This window comes from Syzygium oleosum, unplaced genomic scaffold (assembly GCF_021117445.2).
Source record: "Syzygium oleosum isolate NSW1041296 unplaced genomic scaffold, Sole_v2.1 Sole_v2.04, whole genome shotgun sequence".
NCBI lineage: Eukaryota > Viridiplantae > Streptophyta > Magnoliopsida > Myrtales > Myrtaceae > Syzygium > Syzygium oleosum.
The window spans coordinates 7346265-7359684 of NW_026607488.1; the positions used below are offsets into that span (position 1 = coordinate 7346265).

Below are 13420 nucleotides of genomic sequence, written 5' to 3' on the forward strand. Positions count from 1 at the left end.
CCATGAACCGCCCCAAATCAGCCCTATCTCCGCACACCAAACGTCACCATTTAATCCGCCATTCAAGCCTATATAGACTCTATAATAACCCCCACAACCAGCCAACAACCAGCAGCGAACGGGCACCCGAACAGCCACAAAAACGGCCTCGAACGACCGCCAAATCGGCCCCAACAACGCAGCCAACGACACCCCTAATTAGCCTTTAAACCCACTAAAATTTTCACACTAAACTACCCCTAAACAAGTCCAAGTCCAATAATACCCAATGTACTAGGTAGGGTTTAGGGAGTCACTTACCTAAGTTTTGGCCCAAGGAAAACCGGCAAGGGGTGCGGCGGCGGCTCGGCGCAGGCATAGGCGCAAAGGGCAAGTTGGCCGGCAATGCTCGGCACAGCCCTCAGCCACGGTTGGGCGAGCGGCCAAGCGCACGGGCGAGCGGCTAGGCACGGGCACAGCGGAGACGAGTAGAGGCTGGGATAGCTCGGGCACGGCCGGGGCAGGGGCCAGGCAAGCTTGGCCACGGTAGAGCGAGAGGCTGGCGAGCTCGGCAAGTTAGCGACCTGGCTGGGCGAGCGCGCAGCCGGCAAGTTGGCGAGCTGGCGACCGGGTGACGACCGAGCTGGGTGGCGGAGGGCTCGCCCAGACGAGCGGCGAGCGGTCGAGGGCAGGGACGGCGGTTGAACGGCTAAGGGGAAGCTGGGCAGCGGTGGTGGGAGCAACGGCGGCTGGGCAGCGCCGGGCCGCGGCGGCGAGCTGGTGCTCGTGCGGCAAGAAAGAAGGAGAAGAGGGCAGTCGGCCAGGGGGAAAGCGGCTGGACGGACGGTGGCCCTGCGAGCGGAGTGCGGCGGTTGGACACAGCGATGTTGGTGCACGACGATGGCAGCTGGTTCGGGCGTAGGGCAGCACTCGCACTGACTTGGGCGGACCGGCTACGGGCAGTCATGAGGCGATGGGCAGTGGCGCAACTTGGTTGGGATAGAGCCAAGGTGGTGGCGGCCTGTCCACGACAAGGCGGCGTGCAGCGGCGGGTCGAATGGCATACGGTGGCTGGGTGGTGAGAGGGAGGCGAGCGGCTAAGCAGAAGCAGGAGTCGCAGCGAAGATGAAGGAAGAAGAAGAAGAAAGAAGAAAGAAGAAAGAAGGAAAAGAAAGAAAGAGAAGAGAGAGAAAGAGAGAGGGGAGTAGGTTAGTGCATGCAGAGGGGAGGGGGTGAGTGGACGTGATGAGAGAGAGTGAGAGAGAGAGAGAGAGAGAGAGGGAAAGAGAGTCAACCCAATCGAGTGCGATCGAACGGCTCATGTTCAAACTCGACGACTGATCCAACGGCCACCAAAAATCCTAATTATAAATTAAGAAAAGGCCAAAAGACACTAAATAAAATACACCAAGAGGGAGGTCTACTGATCAAAATCCGCACCCGGTCCAAATTTCACTTTTCGATAATTCGGGGCAATATCAACGCTGGCCACAATAATATCGACATCGTCCAATTAAATTCGTCACGAAACTCCGAGAAATTCGACACCCAAGTTCGAGCTCTAAATAATGGCCAAATTCGATCGAATGCAATTTTAGCGAAATCTCAATTTTAAAATAACCCGAGAGTGATCAGTTCTGGGTGAGATTTAACTATAAGCGCACTAACGAAATACACGTTTCATAAATCTCAAAATGGGTCGAAATTCGGAATGTCACAATGTTGATCTAGCTTTCGTTAACTACTAATGCAAATCTTACCTAAAATGCACAAATTCTTGAAGTTCGGAAATTTCGTGGGACAGACATTCATCTAATGAAATGTAAATATTGTACTTATTAACCATAAAAAGTTGAGGAAATTTACCGTTTGCCTTCAAGCTCCCGTCCAATAATACCTCCAATCGTTTTAAGGGCACTTTCCCACCGCTTCGATTCATCGAAGCCAAACTTCTTCATCTTCTTGTGCTTGAGTATGGCGTTCTTGTACAAATCAGTTTTGAGCTTCACATCATCAACCTTCACGTCATAGAAAATGGGGATGATCTCTTTATTCCCACTTGATTTTGAATGGCGTTCTACGATGCGTTCTACCTGATGGAGACACCATGTACTGGAAGCGTAGTTTTGAGAGAATATGGGTATGTAGATCCGAGACTCATCCACTGCCTTCAAAACTTCATCGGTTTTTTTACCATCTTCGAGTTCTTCATTGTCAAGGAAAATGCGGATTCGTGCACCTCTCATTCTATAGTAAAGGTGATCGGTGAAGTTTCGGCTCGTGTCGCTTCCCCTGAAACTCAAAAACAGATCATATTCTTCTCCAGATGCATCGTCCGTTCTCGAGGTGGACTCCAAGTCCCTCATTAACGCCTTGTTCTCTTCTCCAGCTGCATTTTCTGGTCTCGAGGTAGACTCCGAGTCCCTCCTTAACGCCTTATTCTCTTCTCCAGACGCATCGTCCGTTCTTGAGGTTGACTTAGAGTCCCTCCTCTTTGATTTCTTGAGTTGCCTCAGGAGCCTGCCAAAAATTACCTTTTAAGCCGATCAAGATGTAAGAATAGGAATGCAAATCGAACAAGCGGCAGAATTGCATCAAATATCTACATGAGCAAAGTTTCTTCATTTTTTTAATGTGTGTGTTATCTGTCAACAAGAACCCAAACAAAAGTCGAATAAGAGTACTTACAGTCCTCCTAGAGTCAAAGTGAGGATGGCGACTAAAGCCCGACCTCCATTGAATCCCATCTGTGGGCCGATCCTCTCAGCTGTATTCACCCAAAGAAGAGAACCACGCTTCTGGAAAAAGAGCTAATCGGGAGGGTTCAGTGGTGGAAGATCGACTATAACTTCTCAAGGTGAAGAGAAGGGCAAAGCCAATACAGGGAGGTTGAAGGCGACTTTCAGGGAAACGAAGGAAAGTCACCAAAAATCAGAACATGGGAGCGCACAGAGACTGAGAGGAGTCAGCAATACATGGCAAAGGGCAAAGTCCCTCGTGGTGGGAATTTCAAAGCGCAATATGACAGTCACGTTGGACGCACGTAGTCCAACACTAGAATAATTAAACAGTTAGTTGAAGATTAAAAATGGAAAAATCTCACAATCAATAAAAAAAGGGAAAGGGGAAAAATTGAAATTTCCAGAGAATCAAAGAGAATATTCCAGGTTTTTTTTTTTGTTGAAACAATGGCTAGATTTTTTTTTGGTCGGAAAACATTGGCTAGAATTTTTTTTGGTCGGAAAACATTGGCTAGATTAAGTAAATGGTAAATGGTTTGATTTTTTTTTCATCTATCCAAAATTTGCAGCTTCCAACTGCCCATCGTACAAGACTATACGAAAAGCTCCAGACAAGCAGCCTCATTATTCCTCGCTTCTATCAGTCAAACCAACGAAGGACATGTTCTAACTATTTTACGCACATACATAAACAGAGCATGCAAGATTACAAGCTTGATGCACGAGTACAGAAAAATAAAGGAATCAGACGATAATAAAATTGAAGAGCAAACTAACCAAATGAATGCTTCCCCAAAACACAGAAGAGCAAAGAATAAACCTACCTACAAGCTTTCTTACTTTATTATCATGTCACGACTAATGAATAGCCATTAACACAGCAACTACCGTGATCTCGACAGACTGCACCTTTTTTTTGGGATAAGAACAACAGAAGTGTCATAACTTTCGTATGGCGCTCACTTGAGTACCATAACTTTCTTTTTTTGCTCACTTAAGTGCTATATCGAAGTGAAATTGATCATTTGACTGTCACTTCTAGCAAACCGTCCTACATTGATTTTTGTATTTTTTTTGAATTTTTTATTTTTTATTTTCCTTTTTTTCTTGGTTTTTTTTCTATGCGCCGACTGTCACGTCCTGTTCCCTCGGGAATGCTAACATCCTTCCATGGTCGTTATGTTGTGACATCCCTGAACGCGTCACCGACCTATTCTTTTTATCTTTCGTTAAATGCATGCGAAAACGTGCACAACTTCCAACACATAATAAGGAGATATCAAGGAAAACTCATTGCTACCACAACATATTTCATATACATCCCAACATTAACATTCCAGAAGTCATGTAACTACAAATCCGCCATGCGGATCTTTTCCTTTTATGACTTCAAAAGGGATTGAGGGTCAACCTAGCTCCTCTATCTATGAGGACGACCTCAAAAGGTGTTCCCCTTCAAAATAGCCGATTCCCATGGAATACAACGCATACTCATACCTGAGCACCTGAAAAATGGTTAACAACAAGGGGTGAGATTTAACTCAGCAAATAACTCCCTAAACCTCATTTAGGAGTATACGTTGCCTCTGGATCGCCCTAAATGTGCCATTCTAATGTCGATGGCAGATCAATTGCAAAGCCCTTGTTTTGCCTTAACATTTACATGAGGCGATTCTCTCGCTCTTAACTAACCATCATAACATTGTAATCGCTCCAATGAGCATATAACAGGATCACATAACTTGTATAATCAAGAGATATATTCAAGGGTATCTCATTGCATAACCATGCACAAGCATCGGTTTAATAATCCAGACACATGAAATTATCATTCTCAAGCACGTTGCACACGTCGATACACCTAGCATTTGAAATTGTCCAGATTATTAAACGACCACTTAGGGCTACAATCAAACTCCCGCCCGGTCTTTTGGCATGACCAAGCATCATCCCACCCCATCTGGCACGACATCATCCGGAACCCCCCAGAAACTGTTGGGCATCATATAGCATTCCAAAAAGGAGCATCGGTTCGGCCTCTACCGTGACTTGGCATCGTCCCCCGGAAATTGTCGGGCCTGGATGGCATCCGAAAACTGCTGGGCATCGTCCTCCAGAACTGCCAAGCCCGGACGGAACCTTTATGTGACTATGCATGCATAGCAATCACCCAGCCAATTTTTATCTTTGAATTCAGCCAATGCAACAGGGTATAATACGTGCCACTTTTAAAGCATAATGATATCAAATAATATACTCACTAGTCATCACCCCATTCATAGACAATAACATTATCTATTCAATTCCAATTCAACTTATACAAGTCCAATGTTGTCATTTAATCAAATAACTTGTATTAAGATAAGCTTTCCCTTTATATAAAACAAATTAAACCATCACATGACAATTGGTTATCAACTAAGATAAGTTATCCTATAATTCAAGATAAGCTATCAACCAATTCATGATAAGCTATTACATGAAACTTGATAAGCTATTACTTTTAACATGATAAGCTACCAACCCTAACAAGTGATAACCTATCACTAACCATTGATAACCTATCATCCTAACCACTGATAACCTATCACCTATAGCATGATAAGCTATCAACTAACCAAGATAGGCTATCAACTAAACCATTATAAGCCACTATCTAATCCTCCTATAATCACCCTAATTAGCCATAAACCTAATCCATTAATAACCTATCATTCTAATCAAGGTTTAGAGAGTAACTTACTCTTAAACCAAAGAGAAAATCTATCACCAGCGGCAAGACAACCACACATGGCAACGGACGGCAGCGATGCAAGAACCAGCGAACGGCAGCGACGGTGTACAACGGCGGACGGTGGGGCGTGTCAATGGCGATGATGGCGTCGGTGATGGTGGCGTGATGGTGGCCGATGGTGAGGTGGGTGGCCGAAACAAAGAGAGTGAGGGAGGGAGAGAGAATGGCGTGAGATTGAGAGGAGAGAGAGAGAATGAGCCAAAGTGAAAAACTAGAGAAATTAGGAAGAGAGAAAGAGAGAGAGTGGCATAGGCTTCTCTTGTAAGCCACTGAAAACACTTGGCTCACCACACTTCTTGCTCAACAAGCCTAATTGCATGGCTAGGAATGACTCTTGCAAGACAAGCCAAGAGAAATATCCACTAAGGCATTTATGTACAAAAAACAAAGGAAGAAGAAGAAGACCAATTTGGTCTTGTCTTCTTCAAGTGGACGTCCAAGGTGATGGGCAAGGAGAAGACCACTTTGTCCTTCAACAAACCAAAGGGATTCTAGAAGACTTAGGGGCAAAATGATAATTTCACTCAAAAACACTATTCATTTTGGGCCTAAAAGGGCAAAACCGTAATTTCCACCACTTGGGCCCTTGGTGGCCGAATTTAATGTCTATGAGGTCTGTTGGACCTCTCAAAATTCGAGGGTCCCCTTGTGCTTCCTAGTTTCCGGCCCGAATTTCACTGTTCCAAAGTTTTACGGTTTACCAATAAATAGGCGATACCCTGAGATTATCCAATAGTTGTCTCTTAATCCTCTAGAGTCTGATACCCTCAATTGGATTAGAATTCGTGGTTAAAATCTCTCAAATACGTCTTTCGCATAATTAGAACAATGGCCAGCTTTTAGGAGTTTCGTGCGTTTAACCTGTAGTTAACTCTAAATCAATCCACGTTTAAGCCTTTTCAATTCATGAATGACCTTTGGTTGTCATGTAATCAAGAGGGGTCAATAGCCCGTTTCGAAATATACAATCATTAGAGATTGGTCTATTGTCATTTAGAATTAATATAGTAATCGCGCCGAACCACCCGCAAACCGATTCTATACTATTGCCGAATTAAGCTATAACTGTTCCTGGATCGACTCGAAATGGCTTATGATTATCGATCATCGATCCTTATGGCCGAATTGTCAATCCATGATTGAGTTCTTTGGTTGCGCACATCGAAGTTCTAAATTGCCTTTCGAAAAGCTTGGAATACTCTTAAATGATTCTTAAATTAATTCAGAACCTAATTCTACTAATCGCGCATTGATGAAATAACCATTTCTTATATCCTGAATAACGTCGGAATTTGAGGAAGTCACACCGGCAGTAAAGGCCTCGTCCTCGGCTGACAGGGCCACGATGGCCTCCCCATAGCGGGCGAGGGCACAAGGCCCTCACTAGATTTGGGAGAGGCTGGCAGCGGATTTTTCGGCGAGGCAAATTGTCGATGGCACTTAAGTGATCGATTTTTCAAATTTATGGCATTTAAATGAGCGAAAAAAATTACAAAAATTATTCACGTTGGTGCCGACGGTGCCACATGGGACAACCGGCATCCACATCGGATTTTCTGCGAAAGCAAATCGCTGATGGCACTTAAGTGATCGATTTTTCAAATTTGTGGCATTTCAGTGAGCGAAAAAAATTACAAAAATTATTCACGCCGGTGCTGACGGTGCCACATAGGACAACCGGCGTCCACGTCGGATTTTCCGGGAAAGCAAATCACCGATGGCACTTAAGTAATCGATTTTTCAAATTTGTGGCACTTAAGTAAAACGTCATATAAAAGTTATGGTACTCCTGCTATTCTTATCTTTTTTTTATGAGAAGAACGTGTTCTGACTTTCCAAACATCACAAAACGGTAGAGAAAGCATCACGCAAGTAATGAAAATCACCTGCAATATTTCGAAGACTTGTTTTGCTATGTACTTTTGAAGTACAATACCCTTCAGGTGCAATTTGTTTGGATGAAGGCAAAGCAATGGTTTCTTATATGTTGTATTCAATGCGGGTCACTACTCTTTGGCTGAAGAACCTGCAATGGAAATCACCCAAAAACTTCAGCTAGAGGAGTGACCCAATTGAGAAGGGTGCTGATCAATATACCCCGATATATTTAATGGAAGAGCAAAATAAGAGAGTTGAAAGAAGAAAGATGATATCACAGAGTATAATTAGAAAATCTAAGGTGAATTGGTCTCTATTTTGAATTTCACATGATGAACTCATGTGGCTTCCACATCGCCAAACCTTTATCCACCCAGACGGTGGTCGTGTGCTTTTGGTACGCCCTATCCGGCCCCATTGGATACTCAGTCATAATTGTACCCATGTCCATGAGCACCCCAAAACGAGTGGGTGGACAGTTCATAGTCACAGTCTGAAAATACTTAACAAACAACAATGAGATAAACTCAGCAAGTTAACAACCTAAGCCTCAATTAGGATGTCAACTCAACTCGGATGCACCTAAAACATGCAACGATACAACGACAGAAATTCAATAGCAAAGCAACCCCGGCTTTGCCCTGACCATATACACAAGCAGACAATACAATCATGTATAAACGAACAAGCCATAGAATCATTGTAGGCATTCTTACCTTGCCTTAGTACACACGTCCTGCACAATATAACTTAGTACGTGCCACAACAATACAATCGGTAAATAGATAATCCGAACACATAGCAACTTTCACAAATTCACATGTCTCGATCATTATGACCACTCAGGGCACGCCCGTCCTTGCACAGGAGTCTTCCGACGTAACCAAGTATTTCATTATGGCCACTTAGGGTACGCCCGTCCTTGTACGAGGGTCTTCCGACTTAACCGGATATTTCATTACGGCCACTCAAAGCACGCTCGTCCTTGTACAGGGGCCTTCCAGCTTAACCGAGTATTTCAAATTATTGCAACTTTCATGCCCAACAAAATGCAGTAATTAATTCACACGTGATCACATACACATAATGAAACTGTCAAACTTTGCATGCTTTCCTTTTCAAACATCATCGCCCTATTTAACTTATAAAACTTGAGATATAAACCCGACACCTCGGGGTTTACTATTTATATGTCCCCAAAAAACCTTTCAAAAATTAAATAATAAGGTTTCACATAGGGCAATTATTATTCAGGGCAAGTAGGGACAATAAACAGCATGAAACAAACATAATTCAACATATAAATCGAGTATTAAACAACCATATAAAATGCACTAATCACCCTAATTGCGATAACTTATCAACCAATTAGTGATAGCTTATCACCTAATTTACGATAGCTTATCACTCAGAACCGATAGCTTATCATCCCCCCGACGATAGCTTATCGACATTTCCTTGATAGCCTATCGCATAGTCGGCGATAGCTTATCACTAAAACTTCGATAGCTTATCTCATTTTCTCGGTAACTTATCAAGTCTATTTATCACCTATCGCGATAACTTATTACTACCGCTTATCACTTATCGTGATAACTTATCAACTAATCCGTAATTAATTAGCACTAAGCATAATTAACTTAATATAAACTCATCATAATCAAGTTTAACGTACTAATCAAGGGATTAGGGCGATAACTCACCCGTTAACGATTCTGACCACACGGGCGCGACGGCGGCGGCGAGGGCTACGCGTGGTTTGGTCCGGAAATGACACGGGGTGACGACGGACTGCCGGACAATAGTAAAACAAAACCAGTGAGGGCTGGTTTGGCTTCAGTGAAGGCAAATCGGCGACGGAAACGGCCCGGACGAACGGCACACGGCTCTGGGCAATCATGGCGTGCAATTGGTGGCTCGGTGGTGGTGCTGGTGGTTGCCAGAAATGGTGAGGCCAAGAGGGAGAGTAGAAGGAGGGAGAGGCCGACGAATGAAAGAGAGAGAGAGAGAGAGAGAGAGAGAGAGAGAGAGAGAGAGAGAAAGAGAGAATGAGAGCAAATGAGAGATATTTCTAAGTCTAGATCAATTCCCCGAATGTTCATCATTTCCTCACATAAATGCCAAGACTTTTGGTCTCCCTTTGTCACTTCTCAATAAATGCTAGAAGGGCATTTTGGTAATTTAACAAAGTATAGTATAAAATACTATACGTATATATGAGCTAGAATTTTGTACGGGCTCGTATAAATCAAGTTCGGGCTCAAAAGGATAAAGATTGGGCTAGAATAGCTCCTTGGGCTCAAATTGGGCTTGAATTGCTAATGGGCTTAGTGGGCCTCATTGGGCTCACTTGGGCTTGCTTGGGCCCAAAGCACATAGGGCGTAAAGGCCCAATGAGCCTTCGTTCAGCCTATTTCTTCGTGGGCTTCAATTCTCGGCCCGTTAACTCCTTTTCCGAGCATTTCGAACAAACTAATAAATCGTAGAATTAACGAGGCGACGTCCAATAGATTAGTCTTGAAATCCTTGAAAGTTCGATCCCCAATTTCGAATTCTAATTCATGATCAAAATCAATCAATCGCAACTTTAGTATATCTCAAACTAACGGGTGGCTTTTAGGAGTTACGCGTATTTGATCCATGGTTGACTTGATATCAATCTACGTTTAAGCTTTCTCGAGTCATAGATGATCTCGGTTGTCATGTAATTGTGAGGGGTCAATCGCTAGTTCTGAAGTACACGATTAATAGGGATTGATTTAGGATCGTTCGCAATCCATACAATGATGAGGCGGAATTACCCGCGATCCGATTGTATACTATTGGCGAAACATTCTATAACCGTTTATTGATCGTCTATAATGGCTCAAAATTGTCCCTCGTCAATCTTTATGGTCGAATTATCAATCCATGGTCGAGTTGTCAGGTCGTGCGTACTTAATTCCTTAATAGCCTCTCCTTAATGATTAGTCTCTCATGAGTGATCAATTCAGAGCGAGATTTAACTAACAGTGCATCGATGAATATAATCATTTCATTACATCATGAATAGGGTCGAAATTTGAGGATGTCACAACTCTCCCCCTTACAGGAATTTCGTTCTCGAAATTTGAATTAACTAATAGTTTCTAAAAAAGATAGGGGTATTGACGCCTCATTACTTCTTCGCTTTCCCATATGGCTCTCTCTGTTTCATGATGTTGCCACACTACCTTGACCAAAGGAATCGACTTGTTTCATAGTACTTGCTCTTTTCTATCTTCAATTTTCACTGGTCTTTCCGCGTACGACACTCAGTCATCCATGTCTATCTCTTCATAATTCAGAACGTGGGTCGGATCAGGTTCGTACTTTCTTAACATCGACACATGAAAGACGTCGTGTACTTGAGCAAGTCTTGTGGTAATGCGAGACGATAGGTTAGAGTCCCAATTCGTTCCAAAATCTCAAATGGACCGACGTACCTTGGGCTTAACTTTCCTTTCTTGCCAAATCACAAAGTTCCTTGCATTGGTGACACCTTGAGGAAAACGTGATCTCCCACTTGAAATTCCAAGGGTCTACGTCGCCCATCTACATAACTTTTCTAGCGACTCTGAGCTATTCTCAGTCTGTCTCTAATAATCTTCACTGCATCCACTGATTGCTGAACTAATTCGGGACCAGTGATCCTCCTTTCTCCAACTTCGTCCCAACAAATGGGAGTTCTACAAGCACAACCATATAATGCCTCAAAAGGTGCCATTCCGATGCTTTGTTGGTAACTATTGTTATACGCGAACTCGATGATATGCAACTGTTCTTCCTATCCTCCTTTAAAGTCTATCACGCAAGCTTGCAACATATCCTCAAGCGTCTGAATGGTCCTCTCAAACTGACCATCTATCTATGGATGATAGGCTGTGCTATATTGTAGCTTTGTCCCCATAGCCGTTTGAAGACTTTTCCAAAAAGTTTCTATAAACTTGGGGTCTCGATCCGACATGAACGTTACTGGTACTCCATGAAGACAGACTATTTGTCCCATATATAGCTCAGCATACCTATCCATTGCGAAATCCTTTCGCACCGCAATAAAATGTGCTGATTTGGTCAATCTGTCGACTATGACCCAAATTGAATCATTGCCTCTCTGACTTCTCAGCAAACCCATGACGAAGTCCATCGTGATATGCTCTCATTTTCACTCGGGAATTTCCAAGGGTCGCAATAGTCCACCAAGCTTACAATGTTGTGCTTTCACCCGTTGGCATGTTAAGCACTTAATCACGTGCTTGGCAATATCCCCTTTCATGCCATTCCACCAATAGTACCGGCGTAGATTCTGGTACATCTTTGTGCTGTCCGGATGAATATTGTAGCTACTAAGGTGAGTTTTTGCCAAGATTTCCTCCTAAGTTTTGCGTCATTGGGCACGCACAATCGTCCACGAAACTTGAAGATCCCATCTTCGGATGCTTGAAAGTCAGGTTTTCTCTTAACGGCATCCATTTGCAGAATCTTTCAAATTTCAGGGTATGAAGGTTGCGTTGCTTTAATCTTAGTTTGCATTTTGGGTTCAATCCTGAGAGTAGCCATTAAACTCAAAAGGTAGCTTACCTCGAACTTGAATTTTGAATCCCGAATTCCTTGAAGCAAAATCCACTCTCGAACCATCATCTGCGCGATTGATGACTTTCGATTTAGCACATCGGCTACTTTGTTAGCCTACTAGGATGATACAAAATATCACAATCATAATCTTTGAACAAATCCATCCATCTACGCTTCCTCATATTCAATTCCTTTTGTGAAAACAAGTACTTTAAGCTTTGATGGTCGGTATAAATATGAAACTTTTCCCTGCATAAGTAGTGTCTCCAAATCTTTAATGCGAAGATGATTGCAGTTAACTCCAAATCGTGCGTCGGGTAGTTCAACTCATTAGGTCTTAATTGTCAGGACGCGTATGCAACCACTCTTCTATGTTGCATTAAGACACATCCTAACCCTTTGTATGACGCATCGCTATATATCTCATAACCTCAAAAACCAGATGGTATTGTCAAAACAGGCACAGTAGTTAGCTTATGCTTAAGCTCTTGAAAACTACGCTCACACTTGTCCGTCCATTCAAACTTTGTGTCCTTCTTCAGTAATCACGTCAAAGGCATGGCTATCGCAGAAAACCATTCCATGAACCGTCTAAATCCCAAGAAACTTCGAACTTCCGTTACTGTTGTTGGTCTTGGCCAATTCATAACCGCTTCGATCTTGGTTAGATCTACTGAAATTCCTTCATCAGAAATCACATGACCAAGAAAAGCCACTTGAGTTAACCAAAACTCGCACTTATTAAACTTGGCATATAGCTTATGATCTCAAAGGGTTTGCAGCACTATCCTCAAGTGTTGTTTGTGTTCCTCTGAACTTCTCGAATACACCAGAATATCATCAATGAACATGATCGCAAACTGGTCCAAATACTCCTTAAACATCCAGTTCATCAAATCCATAAATGCTGCAGACGCATTTGTTAGACCAAATGGCATTATAGTAAACTCATAATGACCATAACGCGTTCGAAATGCCATTTTCAGTATATCCTCCTTCTTAATCCTCAACTGATGATAACCCATCGTCAAATCTATCTTGGAAACTACTGAAGCTCCTTGAAGCTGGTCAAACAAATCATCTTTCCTTGGCAACGTATACTTATTCTTGACCATTACTTGATTGAGCTACCGATAGTCGATGCAAAGGCATAACAAACCATCCTTCTTCCTTACAAACAAAACTGGTGCTCCCCAAGGTCATTCAATAGGATGAATGAATCCTTTGTCCAACAACTCCTGCATATGCACCTTTAATTCTTTTAGTTCTGATAATGTCATTCTGTAAGGTGCTCTAGAGATTGGCTCCGTCCTAGGGGACAACTCAATCATAAACTTTATCTCTCTTTCTGATGGCAATCCCGGCAATTCCTTAGGAAAGACATCGAAAAAATCACGCACCACAGTTATGTCTTCCATTCTTGGTTCCTCAACCA

At 43.0% G+C, this 13420-nt stretch overlaps 1 protein-coding gene and 1 pseudogene across 2 annotated transcripts in view; both read right to left on the bottom strand.

The window, feature by feature from the left end:
- Positions 1–2383, bottom strand: part of LOC115685322 (disease resistance protein L6-like) — a 38612-nt pseudogene extending 36229 nt beyond the window's left edge.
- Positions 2309–13420, bottom strand: part of LOC115685324 (disease resistance protein L6-like) — a 44076-nt gene continuing 32964 nt past the window's right edge. The window contains exons 6-7 of one of the 2 annotated variants that reach the window (XR_008816369.1): positions 2668–2777; positions 2309–2513 (exon numbers count right to left, since the gene is read on the bottom strand). The gene's annotated coding sequence lies outside the window, so the exon portion shown is untranslated. Of the gene's footprint in view, positions 2582–2667; positions 2778–13420 lie in introns of both variants that reach the window. The other variant, XR_008816370.1, reaches the window with a different exon arrangement.